This window comes from Ovis aries, chromosome 7, assembly GCF_016772045.2.
Source record: "Ovis aries strain OAR_USU_Benz2616 breed Rambouillet chromosome 7, ARS-UI_Ramb_v3.0, whole genome shotgun sequence".
Lineage (NCBI taxonomy): Eukaryota > Metazoa > Chordata > Mammalia > Artiodactyla > Bovidae > Ovis > Ovis aries.
The window spans coordinates 24,220,738-24,235,568 of NC_056060.1; the positions used below are offsets into that span (position 1 = coordinate 24,220,738).

Below are 14,831 nucleotides of genomic sequence, written 5' to 3' on the forward strand. Positions count from 1 at the left end.
TTAAGGGACCCGATTGTGGGTTCGGGCGGGGGAGAGCTAGCCAGTTGAACCAATTTGGTTGGCATATAGGATATCAGAAAGTGAGATGATGATACTGGATGCTTGGGGCTGGTACACTGAGACGACCCAGAGGGATGGTACGGGGAGGGATGAGGGAGGGGGGTTCAGGATGGGGAACACGTGTATACCTGTGGCGGATTCATGTTGATGTATGGCAAAACCAATACAATATTGTAAAGTAATTAACCTCCAATTAAAATAAATAAATTTATATTAAAAAATAAATGAATACACTCCCTCAGCCTCACCACTTTGGGAAAAAAAAAAAAAAAGAAAGTGAGATGACTTGGGGCCAGAGGACGAATGCTGTAGTATCCCAGGCCAGTATTTTAGACTTTATTTACCTTTTGCAGTGGAGAGGTGAGTTAAGTCAGTTGTTTTGCGTGAGTTATGGGTTGTTTGAAGGGCTTGACAAGCTGAGAAATGTCCAGAAAGGAGCTCTAGGGTTGGAAAAACTGCAGGGCTGGTTTGTATTCTAGCTTTCAGTGCTCCCTCCCCAGTCAAAGAAAAAACAATTTTTTTGTTCACCCCGCGGGCTACAGCTTTTCCTTTTACCTAGGCCGGGAGCTAGGGTAGACCTTTCAGAAGTCTACCAAACAAGACCCGGCAATCTTCATCTGCCCCCCTACCCCCGCCCCCGCCCCCGCGCCGCGGGAATTCCGAGATCCGGGTGGGCCTCCTTCTAGGCGCTCTGAAGAGTAGCGATGGGATACTGAGACCGCCAATCAGGTATCTCGGATACCCGGATGTGAAGCGGTGAGCCTTACAAAGGCAAGTTTCCACCCAGAGCTTCGTCAGGGTACAGTGGCCAATAAGCATGTCTCAGAAGATAAATGACAGGAAATATGACCAGTTACAAACTAGTTTCTCCCACGCATGTGGAAATTCTCTAGATTAGTCTAAGCCACTACTGATTGTGATTGGATAGAATTGTGAAGAGCGGTAGAACTGTCTAATGAGAAGCGGGAGCGAGAAAACTCGCAGCCAATAGGAGGATTCTCAGAAGAGAGGCGGGCCTAGGCCTTCGCCTCGGCGGCAGAGGAGACTCGGGGGCCATTTTGTGAAGAGGCGAAGACTGAGCGATTGCGACCGCGTTGCCGACCTCGAGCAGCCATCGGCTTCTTCACGTAGAACCCAGGGGTAGGAGATTCAGAATCGAATCTCTTCTCCCTTCCCCCTCCTGGTAAGTGGAGGGAGCGGAAGCAGAGGAAGCGCTGGGTTCTTTGGGGAGCGCGAGGTGGAGTGGGAGAGAGGACGAGGGAACCCTCCCCTCGGTAGAGTAAGCAGGCCCCCATTTATTCTCTGGTTTGGGGGATTAGATCTTACGCGGAGAGTTTTCTAGGCCGCAGCCCTTGAGTAGATTTTTAACCCAGTGTCCTCTAGGCCACAATCGGCAGGGAAAATGCTGTTTTTCTTTTTCGCTTTCTTGTGTTAACGGCTGTCCTTTAATTTTCGGTGACCATGAGGACTCTGAGATTGTGAAACGGATGATCAAAGATGCTCATGAATGTAGTTCAAGTTAATGTAGTGCCGATGCTTCCTGTTAAATTTTAAAATTAAGTGGGGGATGGGGAAGATTTATCAAGCAGAAATTTTTTGTACCGCAAGCCTCCAAATTCTGGAGCGTACCGCAGGGTATAAATATGAAAACAATAGTTTTAATATTTTACTGATTACTTTTTAGTTTACGCCTCTCTGAACAAATGATGAACCTCGAAATATTTTCAATTTTATTTAAAAAATTGTAATCTGATTTACATATCAACAGTAATAATTAAAGCTGGGTTTTTATCTGCAGGTTACAAATCGCTTGAAATATATAAGTTAGTGGAACTTGCTTGAGGTAGGTATACTATCTTTCTTAGACAGAAACCGAGGCATGAGTGTTGCTTGCCTGGGTCATATTAATCAGCCGAACTAGTAAGGAATTTGGTCTCCAGGTTAAGGCAAGTGGCTTTACCTCCCCGTTGAAATCGTAGATGTTAAAAATAATTACAGCAAGGACTAGCGGTAACTGGAAATACCCAAACTGCTCTTGGGGAAAAGATTATGAGTATTGCGTTTATTAAAGTGACGTCCTAAGATTTTGTGAAGTTTGATTTTCGGGATATCTGGCATTAATTTTCCGGACCATCCCAAAGTTGGCAAAAATGCATAACTATATGCCTTTTGTTAAGCAGGTATTATGGTGGTTACTGTTTGCTAAGCCCTGAAAATTACTAAACAATTTTTGCCAGGTTTTTAAAAATTACATAAGTTTCAAAGTATCACATTCACTTATCCAAGAAATCGCTTTTTTTTGATCTTTGTGTAAGATTTAGGTGATTTTGTTTTTCATAATGTGTTAAACATTCACAAAAAGTAATGTTAAGTATAGTTTAAGCCCATACTGGGTAAATTTGTCCCTTAGGAACAGAAGCTAAAACTGTTACTGTAGGTAGCTATGTATCGATCCCTTAGCATATAGATTTTGTAATAGAATTAAAAGCTTTGCCTTAAAAATAAAAGCTTAAGCATTTAGATTGTCACATGGACTTTAAAAGGGCAGTAATTGGTTAATTTAGGAAATCATACGCCTAATATTGTTGGCAAATAAAGAGAAATGTAGGAAATCAGTATTTAAGAATGGTTAAATTCTTAGATGGAAATAAAATTATTTGAAGTGCACTTTTCTTGCCTTGAGGTGTTAGAAATGGGTTCCATAGGATCAGCATGTACCAAGGTAACAGTTTAATATCACTCATCTGGAATGATTTGGCCACAAAATTAATATCTGAAATAACTGTAGATTTGATTTCAAATAGATAGGCATTAGTAACATTTTCATGTTGGTTGGAGAAGAGGGATTTAAGAAGGATGGCTTAAGCTGGAGGACTCTGTGTTTCCCATGCTCATGCCTCCTGCTGTTTTCTTTGGTAGAGGATATAAACACACATTATTCCTGATTAGGTCTCTAGAGGGTTTTGCATAGTTGTGTGACCTTGTTTTGGATGGAATTGCTGTTAGAAACACGGAATAAGCTCCAAAATAGCTAATTTTTCTAATCTTAAAGATTAATTTATATTAACTGGTGGATGTGTGAGATGTCAAGTGGGAAGTGTGACAGTTGAAAGAACCCTGGTCTAGGAGTTAAGAGAACTGGATTTTTCCCCTCCTGCTGCTTATAAAATCAGTTAAACTTAATGAAATTCAGTTTTATATTTATAAGGGGTCTTAACAAGAGCCCTGGGGCTTCAGAAACTCAAGGGCAAGGCCTCCAGCCCAGCCCGCCCTGTTGTCACGGGGTGTGTGAACCCAAAGCCTCCTGTCTTGCTCATGTATACCCGTTTAGCATTCCCTCCAGAGAGGGTCCTCCTGCCCCCCAACCTAGGTAAATGCAAGATCCGCCTTTCCCACCAGGGCTGCCAAAAACTGGTCTGCTTTCCCCACCAGAATGATGTTGTTATTGCGAACCAGGGAAACAGGAAAAAAGGTAGTCTCTATCCTCACGGAGAAGGCGATGGCACCCCAGTACTCTTGCCTGGAAAATCCCATGGGCAAAGGAGCCTGGTAGGCTGCAGTCCATGGGGTCGCAGAAGAGTCAGACACGACTGAGCGACTTCACTTTCACTTTTCACTTTCATGCATTGGAGAAGGACATGGCAAACCACTCCAGTGTTCTTGCCTGGAGAATCCCAGGGACAGGGGAGCCTGGTGGGCTGCCGTCTGTGGGGTCACACAGAGTCGGACATGACTGAAGCGACTTAGACTTCTTACCTCTTAATGTCTGTTTTCTGTAATTCAAGTGATTTTTTGCCAGAAGGCTAAATAGTGTACAGAAATAGTTTCATTGTTGACAGCAGTTTTTGTATATTAGTAATTACTGTTAACTGTCTTAATAACAGTATTTCAGTCTTCAGATCATTTAATTAGTTGTCTTTGGGGAACATTATTTGCTCATACTTAATATATACTCATTCATTCTCATTGGGACCAGGGAGGCTTAAAATTTTGTACAGAATAGATTTACTAGATAGTTGATTATGGTGAAAATCAGAACTTTAAGATGTAGCATAGCTGCATGTGTTCTCTTAGACATTGGAAATCTGAGGTTTATGAAGGGAAAAGGGATTTCTGTAGGGCTTTATGGTATAGCATTTAGTGTGGTAGGTTATAATTTTCGAGTTACTATGTTTCGATCCTAATTAGGGGATAGAGATTCCTTATTAAACTCTGCACAGTGGTTCTTAAACATGAGCAGACATTAGGACCAGCAAGAGGGCTGGTTAAAACATTGCTGGGCTCTCCATCACCACTTTCTAATAAAGTCAGTCTGGGGTAGACCCTGTTCATGTGCATTTCTAGTATGTGCCACGCTATCTTGGTTGGCAGCCCTCACTTTGAGAATACCCCTGTAGAAGAAGGTATGCAAATCTAGATTTGACAAAGTATAAACTACAGGTGTACTATTAATTGCGAAAGTTACAATTAGGTGTTCAACCTGGTTAATCATTTTTATGAGGGGTAGCTCATCAATTAAGCATAGTATCTTGGAAGACATCTTAAGTTCTTAAATTTGAAAGATGTAAATGTTTTACATTACTTTTTAATCTTATAACATGTTTGCAGAGGATTTGTTTGTAGCTGAACCAGTTATTTAGCATCCTGACATTATTGAGTACCAAGTTCAGGCTGTGATTCCAAAGAAGAAAACTGAATGTCTCACCATAACTGAACATCCCTTACACTTACACATTCAAAACGTATATTTGAATGTACATTCAAATAATTGTACATTTTCTGTAACATTTTTTTAATAGTTTGTACATTTGTAACATTTAACACATCAGTTAAAATTTAACACAGTCTAAGCGTAAAAGTAGCTTATTTGGTTTGCTAATTCTCAAAAATAGATTTAATAGTACCTTTTCCATTGCTTTAGTCATTAATTTGTAATTGACTTAAGGAACACTTTTTAAAAGCTCAGCTTAATTTTTTTTAGTTCACTGACATTTGGAAAGGAGAATAAAACCTCATGGCTGAATATTAAAATGCAAGTACAGTCATTCTTATTGCTCAAAGACCTACAGTCTAATTGCAAATCTTAGCCAGTCTGTTGTGACAGTATGTATCAGATTCTTAGAATTGCTATCTTGGAATTAGCAGTATGTACTATTTGTAAACAGTGGGACCACAAAGAAACAAACACCTTTTTGTCTGTTTTTTTTTTTAACATTGTGTAGTCAGTAGCCATAATAATCTTTTTTCCTTCATCTGGCTTTTCATTTTGTTACTGAGTGGATTAATGTGCTCTTGATTTAAACTGTTTCCCTGACAGATTCTGTCAGGTTTTACAGATTGACCACTCATTGGTTTTGAGCCTACATGTCATCTTTAGTATGTATCTTCAGAGTAGACCCTTCCCCTTCAGTTTGTATGGTAGGAAGAGCTACCTGGGCCTAAAATTTAAAACACAGATCTGCTTTCTGATGTTTGACATTTGCTCACTTCATCTCTGTTTATCTGGTTTTTCTAAATTCTCTTTGGCCAAACTGATTATGAAGAGGAGTGTTTGAATGTGGATATTTTTTTGAGACCCTTAAAGGAATACAGGTGCATATGTAATTAAAATAGTCCCTACTGACATTGAAGAATTGTGAAGCCAGTCACTGGTAGAGGGGATAATTCTATAGAGGCTCTCCCCATCCAGTGGGATGTTATGTTTTACCAGAATGTTACATGAAATGGACAGATGTTTCTGTCTTGGGGGTTTAGGGCACAACATTTCTGAGGAACTCTGACTCAATCTGTCCCTTCTCCTTTCACAGGGCAGCAAGGCGAACCCCATCCCTACTCACTGGAGCTCAGCTTTGATTTTTAACCTCCCTTCCCCACCCTTCCAGAACACACACATTCCCATTCCAAAATTGATTTTATAAAGACATTTTAAACATAATGATGCAACTTGGTGTGCACTACGGCAAATTTACAGGTGGTTTTTTTTTTTTCAATTGTTTCCAAAAACGGGACTTGGATTTAAGATGTAATTTTTAAATTTCTATTTCTATTTTTTCTGCAGCAATTGGGTTAGAGGAGGAGGAGCCTTTTAGCCTCTCATAAACTGACCTCTCTACTTCCTCGTGTATTTTTAAGATTGATTGATGATGTGGAAAGGGCTTTGCTTGTCTGCTACTGAGAACTTTACCCTTGCGGTTTTTGTGGAAACTGCTTTTGGAAAGAGAAAAGAAATGAACTTTACTGACTTGACATTTTTGCACCTCCCGTTTTTCTAATCTGGGCTATTTTTATTTTTGTTTTTTTACAGTGAGATTTTTTTGATCTTCAGCTACAGTAAGTTATTCCAATTTTTTTTTTACATTTTTCCTGACTTTCCGCTGATTTCCTTTTTATTGTTGTTACTAGTTACTATTATTTATTATACTTAATGATGGTGATGATGATGATGATAATGACACTGATGATTTTTAACCGGATTAAAATCGAGTTTTTCTGAATGTTCATTAAGAATTTCTCCGGCCTCCTGATTGACTTTGGAGTTTTACATCTTGGGAGAGAAAGTGAAGGCATTAGCATTTTTAAGTGGATTGATCACATAAACCTTTTCTCTCCCAACCCTCCCCCCTTGCCCTTATCCCCTTCCCCACGCTCGAAAGAATTTTACTGGCTGTTAAGTCTGTGACCTTATTTTTCCTGATCTTTAACTTAACTGTTTTAGAGCATCTCTGGACGTCTGTATTTTTTATTTTTTTATTTTTGTTTTTTTTTATTTTTAATCTTTCATTTGTTAAATTTTTAAACTGTGCTGCAATAAAATGTGTGTGGTATTACTTAACACCTATGATGGTGATGGCATTTTCTCAGAAAGCCATCCCCCTCCTGTTTCCCTTGAAATCCCATCCTGCTTTTCCTGTACACTACCCATCATCACAAACCACAAGCTGCAGCAACATGGATGCCCAGCCTGGAGCAGCAGCAGCCAGGATGACCTGGAGCCAGGGGGGCCTTCGGAACAGATGCACACCCTTCCTGGGTGATGGTAAGAGGTGTGAGGTCCACTTGGTTTCATTGGAAAGACTAGGAAATAACACCTGTTTAAGTTGATGTGGTGCAGGTGATAGCTTCTGGAAATGTTTAGGTTAGGCTTTTGTGTGTGTATCTCAAAAGATGCTTCCTAAGGAAGGACCCTTCAGGGTTTTTTATACTAATGGAATTATGAGTGTCAAACTTGGGGTGCTGAGGGTTTTTCATAAAGCAAAAGCAGCTGAAGTTTACATATATTTTAGAATGAAAATGACATGTTTTAGTGATCAGCAAGACAAAAATGTTAGGTGTTCATTTTTTCTTAGGTTATTGCAAATTAGTAAACATTTTCTGTCATTTAGAGTAATCTTTAGATTGTGACAATAAATTTGGATTCTATTCTATTTAGGCTTTTTTATCATTAAAATTTAGCATGAATCAACCCACAGGAAACATGCTATGATATTGAAATGCTATCTGACTGGAAGATTTTTTTTAAAGAAAAGGATAAATAGACTTTTTAACCTCACCAGGAAAATCTGTATAATCTCTGTATCCAAACCAGGAAAGATCAAGGATTGACCTCTTTTTCAGTGATTACTTCTGGCCCAGCTACATATTAGGGAATCGACTGTGTTCCAAAGGTTAATGAGACTGAATATTCACAAGAAAAATGCAGAGATTAATAAGGATGTGGATAGTCAAAGTGTTAAAAATAATAGCAACCTGTAGAAATCGCAGAGAGTAGGATACAACTGAGTAACTAACACACAGTAATATTTTACTGACAACGGTGAAACGTTTTGATAATTCACTTGAGAGTTGCTTTAATATTGAGCTGGGGTAAGGCCAGGGGAGAAGTAGAGTGGCTTTTAAAGGTATACTTAGCTGTGTGTACTGGAGTGGATCACATACTTGACCCCTCCCCTTACTCCTATTGAAAGTAAAATCTAGTTAAAGTGAAAACTGAAGGCAGCTTCAAAGGAAAGCAAACTGGGAGAAAATTAAGTAAAATGTTGTGAGGTTACCTGGAAGAGGAATGGAAAATTTTCTTTTAGGTCCAGGTTTTATTGATACCCTTTTACAAATCCATTATCTTACGGGTCATGTTCTTCTGGTTTGCGGAATGCAAAAAAGTATAATGGTTCTTCAGGGACTCATAACCTTTTGAGAGAGACGGATGGATGATATAATGTCACTGTGGTTAAAGGTAGGCACAGAGCCTATAGAACTGTGCACTAGATGGGCACCTCATTGACTCTTAAAAGAGGTCAGGAAAGGCTTTTAGAGAGTTATGGCCAGATTATAAAAATTTTAATACCACGCCAAGAAATTTGTACTTTATCCAGAAACTGATGACTATTAAAAGATTCTGAACTGAGGAATGATATCAGATTTTCATTTTTAGAAATGTCATTGTAATAGCCATGAGGAAATGGCCATAGAGGAGAATGAGATTGGAGTAGGTGATAAGTAAGAAACTGGAATAGAGGGAAGAATAATGAACTGGCTTTACTGGCCAGTTCACTGGGCAAATATCACTGCCAAAAGCAATGGTACTGGGATTAGGAACCATTAAATTTAGGATTTGGTGGTGGCTGTGATATGAAGAGTGACAGATTTGGGAAGATTCCCAGCTTTCAAGTTAGAAATGTTGTTATTAAACATTTGAGTGCTTATCTGAAAATCACCACTAGGCTTGGGCATATACAGGTGAACAAAACATACTGTCTCTTGCCCTCTTGAGTATTATAGACCATTGAGAGGAGAGAGAAAAGAATAGCACTTTCACAGTCTAGACCCATGAAGGAAAAGAGATGATAGTTCAGGGAGCCAGATACAGATATGGCAGTGAAAGGGTGCTGCCAGCAAAGAGACCTTAGGAACTGGCTTATGTTGAAATTGAGGTCAGAAGTTGGATTATCTTAGAAAGCCCAGATGGGTGAGGGTGGGTTGGGTAGGAGGGAGTTGGCCTCAGTGCAAGAAATCCTACTATAAAATAAGTCACCAGGAATACAGAGAAAAGACATAAAGTTGGAAAGGTAGGCGAGAACCAAGCATAGTATATGGGCCCATGTTTAATATCTAGATTACTTCAGACACAATAGGAATTTGTTTGAGGACTTTGGAGATTGGAGAGATCTGGTTACTTTATTGAAATTTCCTTTTGGCAGTTGTGTGGGTAATGTTAGTAATGAAGACTAAGTGTAAGTAGGACTAAAGACTAGGTTAGAAGACTTGTTAAAATAGGCCACTATCTATTCATCTTTTGAAGAAGGTAGTAATCCTAGGCCTGAGGGTACTTGGCCTGGTTTTTCAAATGAGATTTCTTTGTGTGTATTAATGAACAAGAGTTTGAAGAGGATATTTAGTTAGGCTTTAGAAAGTTATTTTTCTAACATCCCTGTTGAGAGTTGGGAGAAAAAAGTAATCGTATAATTTATGGTTTTTAAAAATGTGTAACCCAGAGGGATTTGCTAAATCCAGTGGTCCTTTCAATCCTTATCATGCTTTTTGGTGTGATTTAACCAGTTGAGCTGCCACTTTTTAAAACTATTTTTTACTTAGCTTCCAGGTTTTATTGGCTATTCCTTCTCCCACTTAGCTCTGTGGTTCAGTTCTTCCACTTCACTTTTCTACTCACACTTCCCTGGGTCATTTCATTCAGTCACATGGTTTTCTATACTATCTATAAGCTGATGATGCCCAGACATATATCACCAGCCTGGACTTCTCTTTATTGTCTCTATCCAGTTACCCACCTGACAGCTTCCGTGAGTGTTAAGTATGTATTAGTTTAAAAGTCCAAAACTGGGCTCCTGCTCTTTTCTCAAACCAGTTTCTTCTGCAGTGTTGCCCATTTCAGTTAACGAAACTGGCGTTTTCATGTCAAGCCAGACTTTGGTTAGCCATCCTTGACTTTTTTTTTTCTCTCATACCTCATCTTTGGCATTGTAGAAAACACTGTCATTTCTGCCTTTAAATTATAACCAGGATTCACCACTCATTCTGCTGTGACTTGATCCAATTTCAAGTCATAATTTGTCTTTGGCACATTATTGCAATAGATTTATATTTCTTTTATACCTCCACCCCAGTGTGTGGTAGCTAGATTGATCCTGTTAGAATAATAATGTTTGAAAATGTATTACCTGAGTTTCTGGTTTGAAACTCACTTAATAGCTGCCTAGTTCAGCATTCAAGTCAGAACTGTATTGCGATTTACAGGATGTGCTGTATGATCTGTTACGTACCTCCTCCTCGTTAATTGTATGCTACTCTGCTTCAGCCACACTGGCCTCCTTAACTGAGATTTGGATATACTAAATGTTCCTACCTCAGAAGCCTTTTTGGGCGGGGGCTGCGGGGCGGGGGTGGGTTTTCTTCCCCAGACAGGTTGGATTCCTCAGTTCATTTTCGTTCTTACTCAAAGGTCATCACCTCAGTGTTTTCTCTCACTTAGCCTTCTAACTGCTCTTTAGCACTTTTCATCAGCTCACATATTATAGAAGTTTATTTTCTTCTGTGTAAGATACAGAGAAATATCTGGAAAAATAAACGTGAAACACCATTGATGGATTACTTCTGGACAAGCGGGAAGGACTTAGGGTTAGAAGGAAACTTGCTTTGTGTGTTCAAAGACCATTATTGAGCAACACAACAGTATTTTGCTTCTAATTAAACCTAAAACAACTTATTGTCAATATACTTCAGCTCTTTGACTTTATGTCTGAATATAAATAGCATAACTGGCTTCTGTGGTAGTTTAGTAAGCGACTTTTTTTAGTTGTAAAAGCAGGCTTAAATTAGGTTTGCCTGTGATGGAATGAGTCCCATTAGCATTTGAGGATGTAGGCTGATGTATTGCTGGTGATGGAGCTTTAATAAAAATTTGAAAGAACTTTGTCATTTTTTAAGGATTTATTCTCTACTGGGAATACATAGCTATTTTTAAGCAGTAGCCATAGGAAAGGAAATGGCAACCCACTCCAGTATCCTTGCCTGGAAAATCTCATGGACAGAGGAGTCTGGTGGGCTACAGTCCATGGGGTTGAAAAGAGTTGGGCATGACTAAGGAACTAACACAGTAGACTAAGGGCTTCCTAGGTGACTCAGTGGTCAAGAATCTGCCTGCAAATGGAGGAGACACGGGTTCCATCCTTGGGTTGGGGAGATCCCCTGGACTAGGAAGTGGCAATCCACTCCAGTACTCTTGCCTGGAAAATTCTGTGGACAAAGGAACCTGGTGGGCTTCATCTGTGGAGTCTCAAAGAGTCAGACACGACTGAGCACACATATAGTAGATTAAAGGGCATCTGAGTTTTTCTTCCTATCTAATCTGATTCCAGTTTGACCTTTCTGAAATACTCTTCCTGTTTATTGTTTAGATTAACCTATGGCTTTTGAGTTGGTTTCAGAACTAATACAACTCCCTGGAAATTCATTGAACCAGTCTTAGGGCTTTTCTAACTTGTCTGGAATAACATTTAGGAATAGTTGAGTACATGTTAAATGAAAAATCTCCCTTAGTCCTCTTACTAAATTCTGAATTCTGAAAATTGTGTAACCATAGTGTCTTTGCCTTAGTAGTTTTGTGATAACTTTAAGAAACTTTACAGCTAAAATTGAGGTAGTAAAGTGTGCTTTCCAAGGAAAAAATTTCCCTTGTTAATCCTTGAAAGTTTGTTGGCTTCCTGTGTTGGAATTAATGGTTTGTGTTAAGATGTAGTTTTACTAAGAATTTAAAAGGAAGATTAATCAGATGACTTGATTGATGCGGATTTTAAAAGAAGTTACCCCCATCTTTATTTTAGCCTTAATCCAAATTAAGCAATGCATGTACATATAAAATTTAGAAAATGCAATGGAGGCCCATCAAAAAGGCGTACTTACCCATCCAGAATGAAAGTTTTGATGTGTCCTTTCAGACTTTTTCTTTTTTTGTGTGTGTGTGTATGTATGCTTTTGAAAAAGTAATGTCCTACATATGACTCCTGTCTATGGGATTTCCCAGGCAAGAATTACTGGAATGGGTTGCCCTTTCCTCCTCCACGGGCTCTTCCTGACCCAGGGATTGAACCTGCCTCTCCTGCATTGGCAGGCGGATTATCTACCACCAAACCACCTGGAAGGCTCCCTATATATGACACATACATTTAAGCAGTCTTTTTTTTTTTTTTTCCCCAGCATGAACGTAACATCAATATAAGATGTTATTAGATACAGCTCTCCTAAAGATTTTAATAACTGCATAGTATTACATTGCCTACTTACACAATGTTCTTGCTTACTATTGCGTACTCTATTGTTGAGTTCTTAGGTTTTTCCTTTTAAAAGCAATTGAACAGTATTACAGCTAAGATTTTGTGAATAACCCTTAGTTATTTGCTTAGAATTAAGCCCTAGAAGTATAACTTCAAGAGCATGCGTGTTTTAAAAGCTTCAATCTAGGTTGCTCTCTGAAAAAGGTAAAAATAATTTACTTAATGTAAGTGACCACTAATATTTGACTTCTAATTTTGTTAATTTCTTGAGTCTTTTTCATTATGTTTCAGGGTTTGCTCCTGAAATTTAAATGTTTTCATGTTTGATAAGTCTATTAATTGAAGAGTAACAATGTTTAAAGAGTTAATACATTTTCTGAGTAAAAAGCTGCTGCCAGGTTAATTGCTAGGAACTTGTCCAGCTTTGGCAAATTGGGGGTAATCTTGTTTTTATCTATACCTGCATCCATTCCCTTCCCTTCATGTTATTTTGAAGTAAATAATTGATTTATTTCATCTATAGCTATTTCAGTGTTTCTTTGAAAGATAAGGACTCTTAACACACAGAAACATGTAATATATTTGAAGACCCTAAGGTACTACTCTGAGGGCTGAATAAGGCATTCTCTAGTTGTGTTTTTTCTATGGAAATGGTAACTGGGATGACTTTTTTTGCTTAGGTGTTATGTTTTGCTTATTCCTTCCTAGAATTTGGAAACTTCTATTAATCAGAGATAAGTGTAAAATTTTGAGTGAGAAGCTTGGTAATGATTATCCTCATGTGTGATAAAATTGAGTTTTCAGGCTAGCAAAAGATGGAATTTGCCGTACTTAATATACATTTTGGGCTTCCCAAGTGGCGCTAGTGGTAAAGAACCTGCCTGCCAATGCATGAGACGTAAGAAACTCTGGTTCAATCCCTGTGTTACGAAGGTCCCCTGGAGGAAGAAATGGCAATCCACTCCAGTATTCTTGCTTGGAGAATGCCATGGACAGAGCAGCCTGGCAGGCTATAGTCGATAGGGTTGCAAACAGACACGACTGAAGCAACTTAGCACACATACACATTTTACTGCTAAATTCTGGGATTGTGTGTTAGTTGCTTGGATCTGAGAGATGGAGAATGATGTAGTAACTTTAAGTTGGGTTTGCTTATTAAAGATTATTTTGTTGTACCATCAGATCTTTTGTTCTCAATTCAGAAATCTGTGACAGTTTTTCATCAAGTTTGATCACAGAACCTGACTTCAACTGACATGAGATTATTTATAGTCTTTGTTATATTTAGTGACTATGCTTATGTATTATTGCAGAAATGTTAATGTATTAAATCTGGTAGCTGGATGCTTGCCCAGATCCCACTCGCTGTTACATAGCAAAACTATAGTATTATCTTTGCAAAATCTGAAAAGTCTTGATTTTTTTCCGCTGATTTTGTCTCCTGGTGAGACTTTAAAAAGTTTATTTGTTGTTACTAAAGGTTCAGTTTGAGTTCACTGATAACATTGAAGCTTTCTACAAGATAATGAAGTCTTATGTGTAAGTATTGTTGACCCTTGCTATTCAGACTGTGATCCACAGCAGTAGCATATCATTATCTGGAAGCTTCTTAGAAATACAGAATACAATGTCCTACCCTTTCACTCCTTTTTATTACTTGGGAATTGGAAATTTTAATAGACTTTCTGACAAGTGTTTTTGCTCTTCGGGGAGCATAGCTGAGGGTCGTAAAGTAGCCACATTTTATGTAAATTTGAGATAATGCAGTATTAAAGATGACTCTTATGTACAAATTTTGAATAATGACTCTTCCCAAATAGAATTAAAAATCAAGTAATTTCCATCAAGCAATCTGAATAAATGTCTGAGCCACTTAAGCTAGTAATCAAATATACATGCCATCCTGAAATGTGTGTATTTTGAATTATCTGAGCTCTTAGGGAAATCATATATAATGTGACCAATATGTAATTATTTCTCGGCAATAAATGATAGCTGAAACATTTGAAAAATGTAACTTTGCAGGTCAAGGTGGCTCTTAAGTTATGACCATTTTTTTCTTTTCCCAGCTTTTGAGACATAACAAAACAATAATGAATTTCTTTCACCTAGATTGCTGTGTTTGCTTTTTCTCAAATGTTTTGCTGAAAACAGTCAAGATTATTGACCTTACTGAAGTAATTTTTTTGCTATGAAAAGCAGTCTCTTACATACTCCTAATGCTTACAGATTCAGGAACTTTTTTTCAGATGGTTTAAAATATTCTGAGGAAACAGTTGTTGATGGGGAGTTTTCCTATATAGAAGTTGTTCTAGTTAAGAATATGATAGGTTTTTAAATGCTGTATTTTTCCCCTCTCCGTAAAGTGTGATGTAACACTCATAGAATAGAGGTGACTTAACATTTAATGATGGGTGAGGAGGACACATTAATAAGAGTATGGAATTAACTGGTAGAAACTACTAAACATAAAATAGATAAGCAAGG

General features: G+C 38.3%; 1 protein-coding gene across 41 annotated transcripts in view; it reads left to right on the plus strand.

The window, feature by feature from the left end:
• Positions 1–1,115: 1,115 nt before the first annotated feature.
• HNRNPC (heterogeneous nuclear ribonucleoprotein C) overlaps positions 1,116–14,831 on the plus strand; it is a 52,081-nt gene continuing 38,365 nt past the window's right edge. For 4 of the 41 annotated variants that reach the window (XM_042252167.2, XM_060419006.1, XM_060419015.1 and 1 more), the window contains exons 1-4: positions 1,116–1,243; positions 1,859–1,903; positions 6,365–6,390; positions 6,999–7,096. The gene's annotated coding sequence lies outside the window, so the exon portion shown is untranslated. Of the gene's footprint in view, positions 1,244–1,858; positions 1,904–5,867; positions 6,032–6,118; positions 6,391–6,998; positions 7,104–14,831 lie in introns of all 41 variants that reach the window. The other 37 variants (XM_027970099.3, XM_027970104.3, XM_027970105.3 and 34 more) reach the window with 14 other exon arrangements.